We start from the raw sequence: 10,857 nt of genomic DNA, 5'->3' as shown, positions 1-10,857 counted from the left end.
TCCGCCGCCGCGGGCACCCCCCCGTCCTGCGTCCCCCCGACAGCCCCGGGCACCCCTCTGCCCACCCACCCACCCTCCCGCCGTGGTGGGTTTAGCTCCCTCGGGGACCGTGCCCCTCGCTGAAAGTGGGCCGAGGTGAGAAAACTCCTCGTGGGGGGCAGTTTTCGCATCCCCCACCCAGCCCCGGCACGGAGCGGGTACAGGCTGCCAGGCTCCAGCCTCCCCCCCCGGGAGAGCGGTCACAGTGAGGGGCTCGGCCCCCGCTGCGGGGCAGCTTCGGGGACGGGCTCGCCGCAACTTAGCCGTGCGCGGTGCGGAAGGACCGTCGGCACGTCGGCGAAGGGGACACGAAGCCCCCGTTGAACCTTGGCAGCCCGCAGGGGTGGGAGCGGGGAACGGGGTTGGAAGCGAGCGGGAGAAGAGATCCGAGCAGGGCTCTGGGATCGGAACAAAACCTGCTATTCCTAACGCCATAAACGCACCGAATCCCAAAGATTCCCAATGAATTCACTTAAATCAAAGCAGGCGCGAATACAAGAGGCACCACCACACCCAGAGCGCAAGGCAGAGGGGCCGGGGACCCTGTGGGGGAAGGCAGGGCCGGTGTCCAAAATCTCTGGTCACGAGCCCCCCAACCTCCCAAGCGCTTTCAGTTTGGTAGCCCAGTCCTCTGCCGCTTTTGACTGGCACCCAGACGTCAGCCCTGGCAAAGGACAATACCACTAAACCCAGCATTTCCAGTCCAGATTCGCACTTGTACAGGGTACCCGGTTGTAGCTGCCTGCCCATCTCAAAAAGCCCCCCGATAAATCCTGCCGGCCGCCAGCACCCGTGGCAGACCCCAAGCGCTTTACAGCGCGGCCCCAGAGCCCCACGGGGGCCCGGCTTTGGGCCTTTGCCGCTGCTAGCCATGGGTGTCCCCCCCCCAGCAAAACACTCTGGGGAGCTGGCAGCGGTTTGGCTTCCAGCAGAACCAGGCAGAGCGAAGGGAAAAATCCCACAGCTTGCCTGGGAACAGCCTGCGCCCACTGCGCGAGAGCGAACGTGTCGGGAGCCGCGCAGATTGAACGTTGCTGCCGAGTCAGATGAAACCATTCCCGCTCCGTGGAGCGGCGCAGGAGCGGGCCGGGACGGCAGCACAGGACCCTCGGAGCTCCCCTGCCCTTCGAGGGATGGGGAGCAGAGCCACGGCTGGGGGTCAAGGGTATCCCAAAGGGAACAGGAACCCTCTCTGCGTGCTCGGGAGGGAGTTTGTGGATGAGCGCGCGATGGCCGTGCAGGGTTTTTCACGGGCACGGTGCAGGCTGAGCCCAACCTGTGGAAGAGAGGACTGAAAAATCCTCAAAAGCCCCCTCCTGGCTCCCAGCCCGGCCGAGCATCTTCCCCGGCTCTGCTCCCGCACTCTCAGGGCTGCACAGCCGGGGAGGCGCAGGCAGCTCCCTCGCACCCATCCTGCACCGGACAAGCCCTTGCTCTGCTGCACTTGCAGCGAGCCCGGGGGTGGGGGGGGGGGGGGGTCCCAGGCTCTGCCGTGCCCGGCACCGGTGGGTTGGTCCTCTCCCGATGCCAGCCCTGCTCAGGTCCGCTCCGACAGAGTTCAGCACCCAAATGTCTATGGAGTGCAGGGACCAGGCTGCTGGGTGAGCGTCCCCCCATCCACGTGCCCGGCTTTCCCACCTGCGAGGGCAAGCGAGCCGGTTCGTGCCCACCGGGTCCCTCGCACCCATAGGTGCCCCCATCCTTCACACCGCGGCAGGTCTCTGATGACCCCGAAGCTCCCCTGATCCCAGGTGCCGGGGGGGGGGGGGGGGGGATGCCAAACCACCCGCCCGCCTTTGGGGCCGGGGGACCACGCAGAGCCGCTGCCATCCCTGAGCAACAGCCCACCGCCACCAGGACGTGGGCGTTACACCCGCTGTGCCCCCCGGGCTGTCCTCCCACAGCTGCCCCCTTCGCAAGCTCTTGCCCAGGGCAAAACTTTTGGGAGGCTCCGCAGGTGTCGGGCTGAGCACCCAGACCCCCCTGGCACGGGCTGCGCCCGCCTGCGGGTACCCCCCACTCTGCCGCCGGCCTGGGAACAGCCTGGCTCTTGCTCCGAGAAGGTCCCCTCTCCCTTTCAAGTGGGCTGGTGAGCTTTGGTCTTTGCACAGGCTTCATGGCATCGCATGATAATAATGTTCTGTCACAGTGGGTGACCCGAACCTTGTCCTGTTTCCACACATTTGGAGGCACCTGGCTAATGAAGTGGATATCGTTTTCTGGTCCATCTCTCTCACCCTATTGCTCTTCCCCCTTCCTCCACGCCCAGCTCCTCCGAGCGGTGTCAGGAGCCTCACTGCAATCAGCCTTTTCCCATCGTTGTCCGGCACAGCTCATTAACTCTTCTCAGCAGAAGAGCGTGGTCATTACGGCTCGGGGGGCCGATGGGTGCCCCGCGGGGCTGGGAGCGCATAGTTTCCCAGCCGGGGGAAGGCACCGGCCCCGTGTGAGCATCAGCCCGAGCTTTCACCAGGAGGTGACCGCGGCTGGGAACGCAGGATGGCTGCACAGGGTTGTGTTTTTTTTAAGCTGAACGCCCTCTGCCCCCCCAGCCCTCCAAAGCCACCCCATTTGCAGCCGGCCCACGCCTGTCGCGGGAGGGTCTGGGTGCCCGGCGCTGGCCACCGGCTCCCATGGCCGGAGGCGGCCTCGCCTCCCGCTGCCCCATCGCTCACGGCACCCGAAAGGCTCCCTGCTACCGAACTAGAAGCCCATCCCCTCACAATCACCGCAAGGGAATAACCGTCCCGGCGCGATTGCCTCGGCCAGGCAATCCCTCGCCTGCAGCCGCAGCCTCCTCCATCACCCACGGAGGGACCGGCAGCATTTGCCCCAAGCACGGGCAGCAGCTCCCGCCCGGGCAACGAAGCGGCCGGTGCTAGCCACCATGGCTAGCCCCACTGGGGTCAGGCACGGGCAAGGCTGCGGCACGGGGGACTTTGCTCCTGGCACCGCGCGGCTGCGTTTCAGGCAGAGGAAGCCTTTGGGCAGGCAAGGGCACCTGCCCGGGCACCCCCCGTGTCCCCATCGGGGCAGCCTCGCGCCCACCCTCACCCAGGACAGCGTGGGGACCCGGGAGCCACGGGACCTGGGGACCCGGGGGGATTTCTCCCACGAGCTGCCACGGCGGGCCAGGCAGGCACAGCACCGTGATTCGTGCAGCGCCAGGGGATTTCTGCCACCGACGCGCTTACACGTTTCATATATGCCTCTCATTTTTTTTTTCTTACAGTTTCATTTAACGCCTGAGCGCGTGCAGACACACCACCTCTGACCTCGCGGGCAGTGGGCAAGAGAGTTCCCACCAAAACAGGGCCATTAAATCCCCGCGCTGATATTTTTTCTCCTCTGCCCCCACTTGTGCCAAGATTTTTGCATTCCCTGTCTGCCTCTGCCTCTCCCACACTGAGGTGAGGTAATGTTCTGAGGCCTTCCCCCATCCCCACCTTTATTAAATATGACCCGCGGTTGATCCCCGCGCAGGGCGAAGGGAAGCTGTGGTTTGGGGAGGGATCAGACATGAAAGGGAGAGCTGCCTGCCCCGCACGGGTCTCACTCAGCAGGGCCCCGGCGAGCCCTCCGCGCCCCGGCAACCCCAATATTTGCAGCCCTCCAACGTGGCAGAGGTGGCGGGGACGGTGGCACGGATGCCGCTTTCACCCTCCGAGGGCAGCTGGGTTTGTTGGCGCTTTGGTTTGGCACGTAAATGCTCTCGCTCCTCGTCTTCTCCCTCCCGGATGATGGACAGAGCCGTGGCTCCCCTCCTGTCGAGTTTTTGGGATGGGGACTCAGTTGTAGGGGTCTGGTGCCCCAGCTCCGGGCTGAGCCCTACTGTCCCTGTCCCCCAGCCGCGGCCACCAGCTGCCACCTGCGGTCCCCAGCACAGAGACCCCACCGGCACCAACGGCCCACGGACAGCCTCGGCGCCAGCCGTGCCACGCGTCCCGCTCGGCACGAGGCCGGGTCTGGCAGGGGGTCCCGGGGAAGGGGCTCGCCCAAAGGGTGAAGAAAAGAAATGACTTTTCTTCCACCCACGTGCCCCCGGCTCTGAGCGCAGTGAGTCCGGGGCGAACCTGGCCTTGGCAGGCAGACGGGGTGAACCGGAGTGCCGCAGGGGAAAAGATGCTCCCAGGCTGCTCAGGTGCCGAATTTCTCCCCATCTGGTTTCCACCACGGTCTTGTCTCACCCGCCAGGAGCACCCGGGAAGGGCCGGGGCCCCGGGTGGGCTTTGCCGGCAACGCTTCTCCCAGCCCACAGCTCCCAGTTTTTCAGCAGAGCATCGGCACCGGGGACGTAACGGGGAACCCCGCCGCGTTGCCCTTCCCTCTGCGGCAGCCGTGTGGGTGCACCCATGCTGGGGACATCCATCGCCCTGGTTCCATCACCCGGAGCCGGGCAGGAATTTGGGCACCCGGAGCCCCGGATGGAGGGGAGACGAGGCAGGAGCCGGGGACGGCACGGCAGGAGCGAGACGGGAGCGCGGGTGCTTGCTGGGAGCTGCCGGGGGGCTGCTGGGACGGGACGGAGGGGTGGGCGGGAGGACACCCGGCAGCGGCGTTTGTCTGTCACTCTGATAATTAATGCTTCTCCCTTACACTTTGCAAATAACTCACGACTCTCTTTGTCTGGTGATAAATGGCCCCTTTGAAGTTCTCCTTTCTCAAAAGCAAAGCAAAGAAACACTTTCATAATCCGACTTCACCCCCCTGTCCTTTGCCGAGGCTCTGCTGCTCTGGGAGGGGAGGGGGGGCACAGGGTGCTGGCAGCCCCTCGCCCGCAGGCGGGACCCCTCCGGGGCTGCTCGGCATCCCCTTGCTCTGAGGGGGGGGACAGGCAGCGGGGCTCAGCACCGCCTCGGCACGTTCCCCTGCCCGTGGCAGCCTGCCCTTCTGTGCTGGTGGCTCGGCCACCGTGTCCCCTCCCCGGCAGCATGCTCCCAGCCCTCCGTGGGACCCTCTAAAACCCCGAACCCCTCATTTTCGGATCCTGGGGGCTTCCCTCAACCTCCCCAAGCCCTGAGCCAGAGGCGAGCGCCGCAGCTGGGTGACCATGGGGGAAGCAGGGACCCGCCGTGGGGGGTGTTCAGGGGTAGGGGGGTGCGAACGTGACCCAGCACCCACTGGGAGCCACATGCGCGTCCCCCCGCGGCTCCCAGCCCACGCTCGGGTTCTGCATCGCTGCCACAGCAAAACAAGTTCTGCTGGGCTATAAAAAGGCCCTGGGAGGGGGACAGGCTGGAAGCCGCGCAGCCGGAATCCATGCCAGAGCTCTTGCAGTTGCCACCGGCTTACATGTCAGGGCAAACAATGCTATCTGCCCAGGAATCGCGGCACAACGAACACCACAACAGCGGCCCAAACCCCAAACACGGGGTCACGGGGCAGAGCTCGCCAGCCAGCGGCTCCCCGAGAGGAGCCGGGCTGCCCCACCGCACGCGGAGTCCGTCCCGCACGCGGCCGTGCCAAACGGCAGAGCGTGGCACCGGCACCGGCACGGCTTCTCCCAGTTCACCCAGTTCCCAAGACCCCGGCCCCGAGCGGTGCCGGGCAGGGAGGCAGGGGCAGCCTCGCCAGCCGCCGTCTCCCCACGCGGGGCAAATATTTTGCAGATGCCATTCTGCTTTACCAAGCAGCCGCGTGTCCTCTGACTTTTTATTAATTTTGAGACAAAGAGGAGGTGAAGCGAGCTGGAACCAGCATAGGAGGTGGGGTTGTTTTCTGGGAAAACAAAAGCAGCGTGGCAGCGTGCCACGGCCCAGGAGATGCTCGGGGCTGGAGGAGCTCCGCGCCGACTGGGTCCCGTCCCCGGCGGCGGTTTCGGTATGAGCCCCGGCTGCACTGCAGGGACCCCCCCCGGCCTGGGTACCCTAATCCAAACCCCGGCCAGCCGCACCATCCCGCGTCTCGCCCCACGCTTATGGGTCCCCATCGGTCACCGGCTTCGTGCAAGGACGGCGGCACCGGCTGCGCACCGGCCGGGGGGGGGGGGGGGGGGGGGTCACCGCTGGCAGCTCCCCAGGCTGAGGGCGAGAGCTGCCGTCGTGGAAAAAAAGAAAAATAAACCCCAACTCCCCGTAGGCAGTGCAGTCGGGTGCAGGAAACCTCCGAAGTTTGCAAATGGCTTCACACCTGCGGCAAGGGCTCCCCGTGGGCACGGCTGCGCCGGCCGAGCGCACCCCAGCCTCTGCTGCAGGTGGGACCCCCACCCCAAACGCCTTTCTCCACTGGGTGCCCTCCCTGGGAGGGTCCGGCCCCAGCCCCCAGCGGGGTCTCTGCCGGGCCGTGGGGGGAGCCAGGAGGGCAAAAATCAAAAGCAAATTGCAGGAGTCAATGGCGCGGAGCCGCGGGCGGCCTCAGCGGCTGCCGTGTGACTTTGATTCCCCTATCATAACCCCGAATTAAAAATTCAGGCAATTACTTGCATGGCTTCCCTCCGATTAGGCTGGGCCTCGCGTTCATTAATGCGGGCGCACAGAGAAAAGCCATTAGGGCAGGCGGCAGGGACAGTTTCGCTGAGAACAGTTCCGCTCCAGGAAGGAGCCAGGCGAAAGCCGAATTTCACACATCTCGGATGCCGCCCAAGCACGGCCAGCCCCGCCAGGGCCCTGAAAGCCACCTTTGTCCACCCGGCGGGTCCCTGGGCAGGCGTCGGGGGTCCCTCGGGGCAGGTGGCGCGAGGAGGAGCATCGCCTGGGCTGGCAGGCCGGTGAAAAAAAAGCATCAGCTCGGTGCCTGCAGCATCGAGGGGAAGGGACTGACCCCCGAGTCACCGCGATGTTTCTGGCAGTGCCGAGCCGGTCGCCCCCCCAAAGTATTTACCGAGCCCAACCCTGCCGGGCGCGTGGGACCGGGCGGCCGCACGGGGAGCAGGGGCAGCAGGAACGGCGGCGGCTGTTGAATAAAGCTTTTCACGCAAGCCCACCGCAGCCCTCTGCTCGAGCAAGATGCGGCAAGTTTTCCACCCAGCGAGCTTGGTTTTATGAGCAAATTTCAAGTTTCGCATAGTTTTCCCTCCCGTTCCAGTGCAAACATTTCTCCTGCCTCCCTGGGAGGCAGGAGCAGGCGTCGGGCACATCGCCTCGGCAGGACTTCTGCCCAGCCTCTGCCCGCCGTGCCCCCGCGGGAACCCCCCACCCTCCAGCAGCCACCGGTGCCGGCGTGCCAAGCGTGCTCGTGCTTCACCGCTGGGCCATCAAGGAAATTTGCTGGACTGAAAAAATACCAGCACGTCTAGACTGAAATACCAGTCTGGGCTCCTGGGGAGCCAGAGGACCCCTCCAGGGCAGCGTGGGCTCCCTTTTCCCAGAGGTGGCACAGGGTGGCATGACCCCAGGGACACCCCAGGGCTCTCCGAGCCCCTTTGTCATCTCCGTCCCCATCCCCGCTCGGTGCTGCCCGTGCCCTGGGGTGCCTCGTGGTTTTCTTCTGCGCTCCTTCCCTCATCGCCTGCACCCTTCCCGCAACGGGCTTTCAGCCCCGGGGAAGAGCATCACCTCGGAGCAGAGGTTGGTGGAACGGCCAGGTCAGACCCACCGGAGGGGGTCGGGGAAGGCCGTGCCGAAAGCCCCCTCGCCGGCCATCGCCTCCTCCCCGCGGGTGCTGCCGGGGGCCATCCATCAGCGACGACCCCGGTGCTGCCCCGAGGAGGAGTGACGGGAGGTTGCAGCGGGGCAGAAGGGAGAAAAGGAAAACAGACAGGATAAAAATCACCAAATTAGCGGGTCCTAGGGAGGGACGGCCTGCAAGATAGCACGGAGCCATTTTTTATGGGAAAGACAGCGGGCATGAACTGAGCATCAGCCTCTTCCCTCTGACCCCGCCACTGGAAGTCACCCCTGCCTCCGCCACCCCATTGCTCATGTCCCCATGTGCCGTTCCTGCCGCGGGAGCCCCGGCCCCGCAGGGCTCAGCGCCGCTGCTGCGACCCGCTGCACCCCAAGGTCCCACAGGGCGAGGAATCCTCCTTCCCCACACTCGGGGCGGTGGGCAGCAGCGAGGCCACGCGCAGGATGGGTCCCCGGGGTCCGCACGGAGCGCCCGCATCCCAAGGAGCATCGCAGCCCTCCCGCCACCCTGCGGTGCCCCCCCAACAAGAGTCGGGGGCCGTAACCATCGGTCCCACCCGAAAGAAGAAAGATTGGGTTTATTACACGAAGAAACACGCCTGCGCCCTGCTTGGATCACATCGCTCGAGGGCAGCTCCCCGGCGTGGGCTGTGGGTGCTGCGGTCTCGGGTGGGTGGGTGGGCACCCAAGCTCTGCAAGGGGACATTCCCCCCCCCCCCCCCGCACCCTGCAAGGGGAGACACGCACAAAACACGCACATCCCCTGCCCGTGGCTGCCCCGCGTGGGGAGCCCACGCCGGCGGGACGGCGCTCGGCGGTGGCCGGGGACGTGGTGCCACCTCGTGGCTCGGTGACCGGGGCCAGCCCGGTCGTTGGCGTTCCCAGTTCACAAGGGGCTGCTCAGAGAGCCAGAGCAGGGAGGCAAGAGGGGAATTCTTGGGTTTGCGCCGAGTCCAGAAAGAGAGAGTTTCTGGGGGGTCAAAAGGGGAAAAAATAAAAAAATCATTAAAAAAAAAAAAAGAATCACTACATGAAGACAAGGGGAGATGTGTCCCTGTCCCCCCACAGCCGCTGCAAGCAGCTTAAGTGCCACCGGCGAGGAGTTTTGCCCAAGAAAAGCAATCCCTTCAGTTCACCGAGACATCGCCGCACGCACCGGCCCGGTCCCGCCGAAAGGCGCGTCGGTGCCGCGCGAGGCCACGCGGCCTCTCGGGCGGCACGCTGCGTATTTACTGATCCAGGTAACGCAACGAAATAAAAAGGTCTTTACACCCTGAGCTTTGACCTCCCTGGGTCGCTCCTTGCCGGGTCGCGCAGGGCAGAGCCCACCACCGTGGGCAGCCCCAGGGAAAGCCACGGGGCCACGGGTGGGCACGAGCGCCGTTGGCACGGCACGGCAAAACTCTCCGGGGCTCGGCCGCAGGAGACATCCCGGTGCTGGGACCGGGCGGGCCGGGCACTAAAGCCCCTTTGTTTTCACCCACCCAGTGACCCCGCATGGAAGAACGGGCGGATTGTCTTTCAAACGGAGCCGATGTGGAGCTTGAATGTCCCTTGCCACCTTGGCTATAAATCATCCTGCATGTGATAAGGTAATTACCTTCTCCTTGAAACTATTCATAGGAAAACCTATAAAGCGCCTGGCTTGTAAACACAACAATAAAGAGGCAGGACAATAAAACCTTGGCTGGGGTGGGGAAGGTGCTGCCTTTTGCCGGCCCCGAGCACCTCGTGCTTCACCAGTCCCCGGCCGAGGACGGAGGCTGCGTCCGCCCCTGCTGCTCTCGTTGACGGCGAGCAGGTGGCACAAGGCGTGCGCAGCCCACGCCGCTCCGCCAGGCACCAAAAATGAGTATCTGACACTAAAGGAACACGTAAAATCATCACTGACCTTGGTATCAGGCAGGAGAACCCATCCCAGCTCTGCTCCAGTGCCCTCAAGACTACACCCAGGTACAACCAAGAGCAGCAGAAATAGCCCACAGGGCTGGGGCCAAGCACAGGTGACCCCCGTGACTGATCCCGGTGCCCACCCAGCAGCTTTTTAGTTGCTGCCCACAAAAATTAGGCCTGAAACTCCGCAGCTGCCCCCTCCACCCTCCTATAGCCTGTGACTCCCCAGCAATGCCCATGTGCTGGCAGGAGAGGTGACACAGCTGTGGGCTGCTCCTGCCTGCTGGACCTGACGGGAAGCAGGGGCCATGACGTTTGTCTCATCTTCGGAAGATGCTGGATGGAGTTAGTTCCACCAGCCAGAGCGAAAACCAGGTCCTGCCTCTCTGTTCTCCCCTGTGCACACACAGAGTTTTTAACCCAGAGGGTCAGCTAAGGGTGCCAGAAGCTGGGAAAAGGATCTTTCTACAGGAGGATGACAGGCTGGCATCAATGCAAGACCCATCTTACGTCCCCTTCACAGTCAGGAGGTCTGTAATGAGCACGTGGGGTGAGACCACAAAACCCAGACTCTCTACCCAAACCAGCATCAGTCTTTATTGTTGTAACATGGTGATGGGTCACGTCGATGGCTCTGCGAGCAGCCCTGGGAAAACAGCTACAGAAGAGAGAAGCTAACGGTGCGCACAACCAGCCAGCAACACCCGGCCCGTACCTGATTCAGCTCCTTCACAGATGAACTCTATCTGACATTCAGACACGCTGCCTTATTCTCGTCTGGTCTTGAGGGAGATAGTAACCAAATGTTGAGGAACAGGCTCAGCTGAAACCTTTCTGCTTTAGCATCCAGTAAAGAGTTGGGCTCTTCACTAAACGGATAGCTCACACGTGGAAAACTGCTTATGCCACTTTCAGCCAAGGCTACCCAGAAACTACTTTTGATCCCAAAGCTAAAAGATATTCTTATCTTTCCGTCTGAGAAAAGTTGCAGGTTCCCCAATATGGGTTGAAGTACTGGATGTGGTGATTGAGAAAGCTTCAAACGCCGAGCAGGCAGGCTGCTAGCGTGCTCAGCAGGGACACTCGGTGCTTTTTCATCCAGCCACTCCAGCTCTCTGTTTGCCTCTGTTGCTCGCTTAGTGCTGCTCAGAGCCCAAGTCCACGTTTCCTCAAAAGCCCTTCGGTGTTTCAGGAGCCAGGTGAGACTTCAAAGAAGTTTTTATAGCCCCAACTGGCCCCACACATCCAGCAAAAGACTCCATTACTCTGAAGGGGTTTCGGATACTCACACTACTTGAGCCCCACTGAAACCAGCGGCGAGGATGGAAAAACAAAGCAGACAAATTTTGTATCCCAAAGA

This window comes from Accipiter gentilis, chromosome 6, assembly GCF_929443795.1.
Source record: "Accipiter gentilis chromosome 6, bAccGen1.1, whole genome shotgun sequence".
Lineage (NCBI taxonomy): Eukaryota > Metazoa > Chordata > Aves > Accipitriformes > Accipitridae > Astur > Astur gentilis.
Note: the sequence above shows the minus strand (reverse complement) of the source record.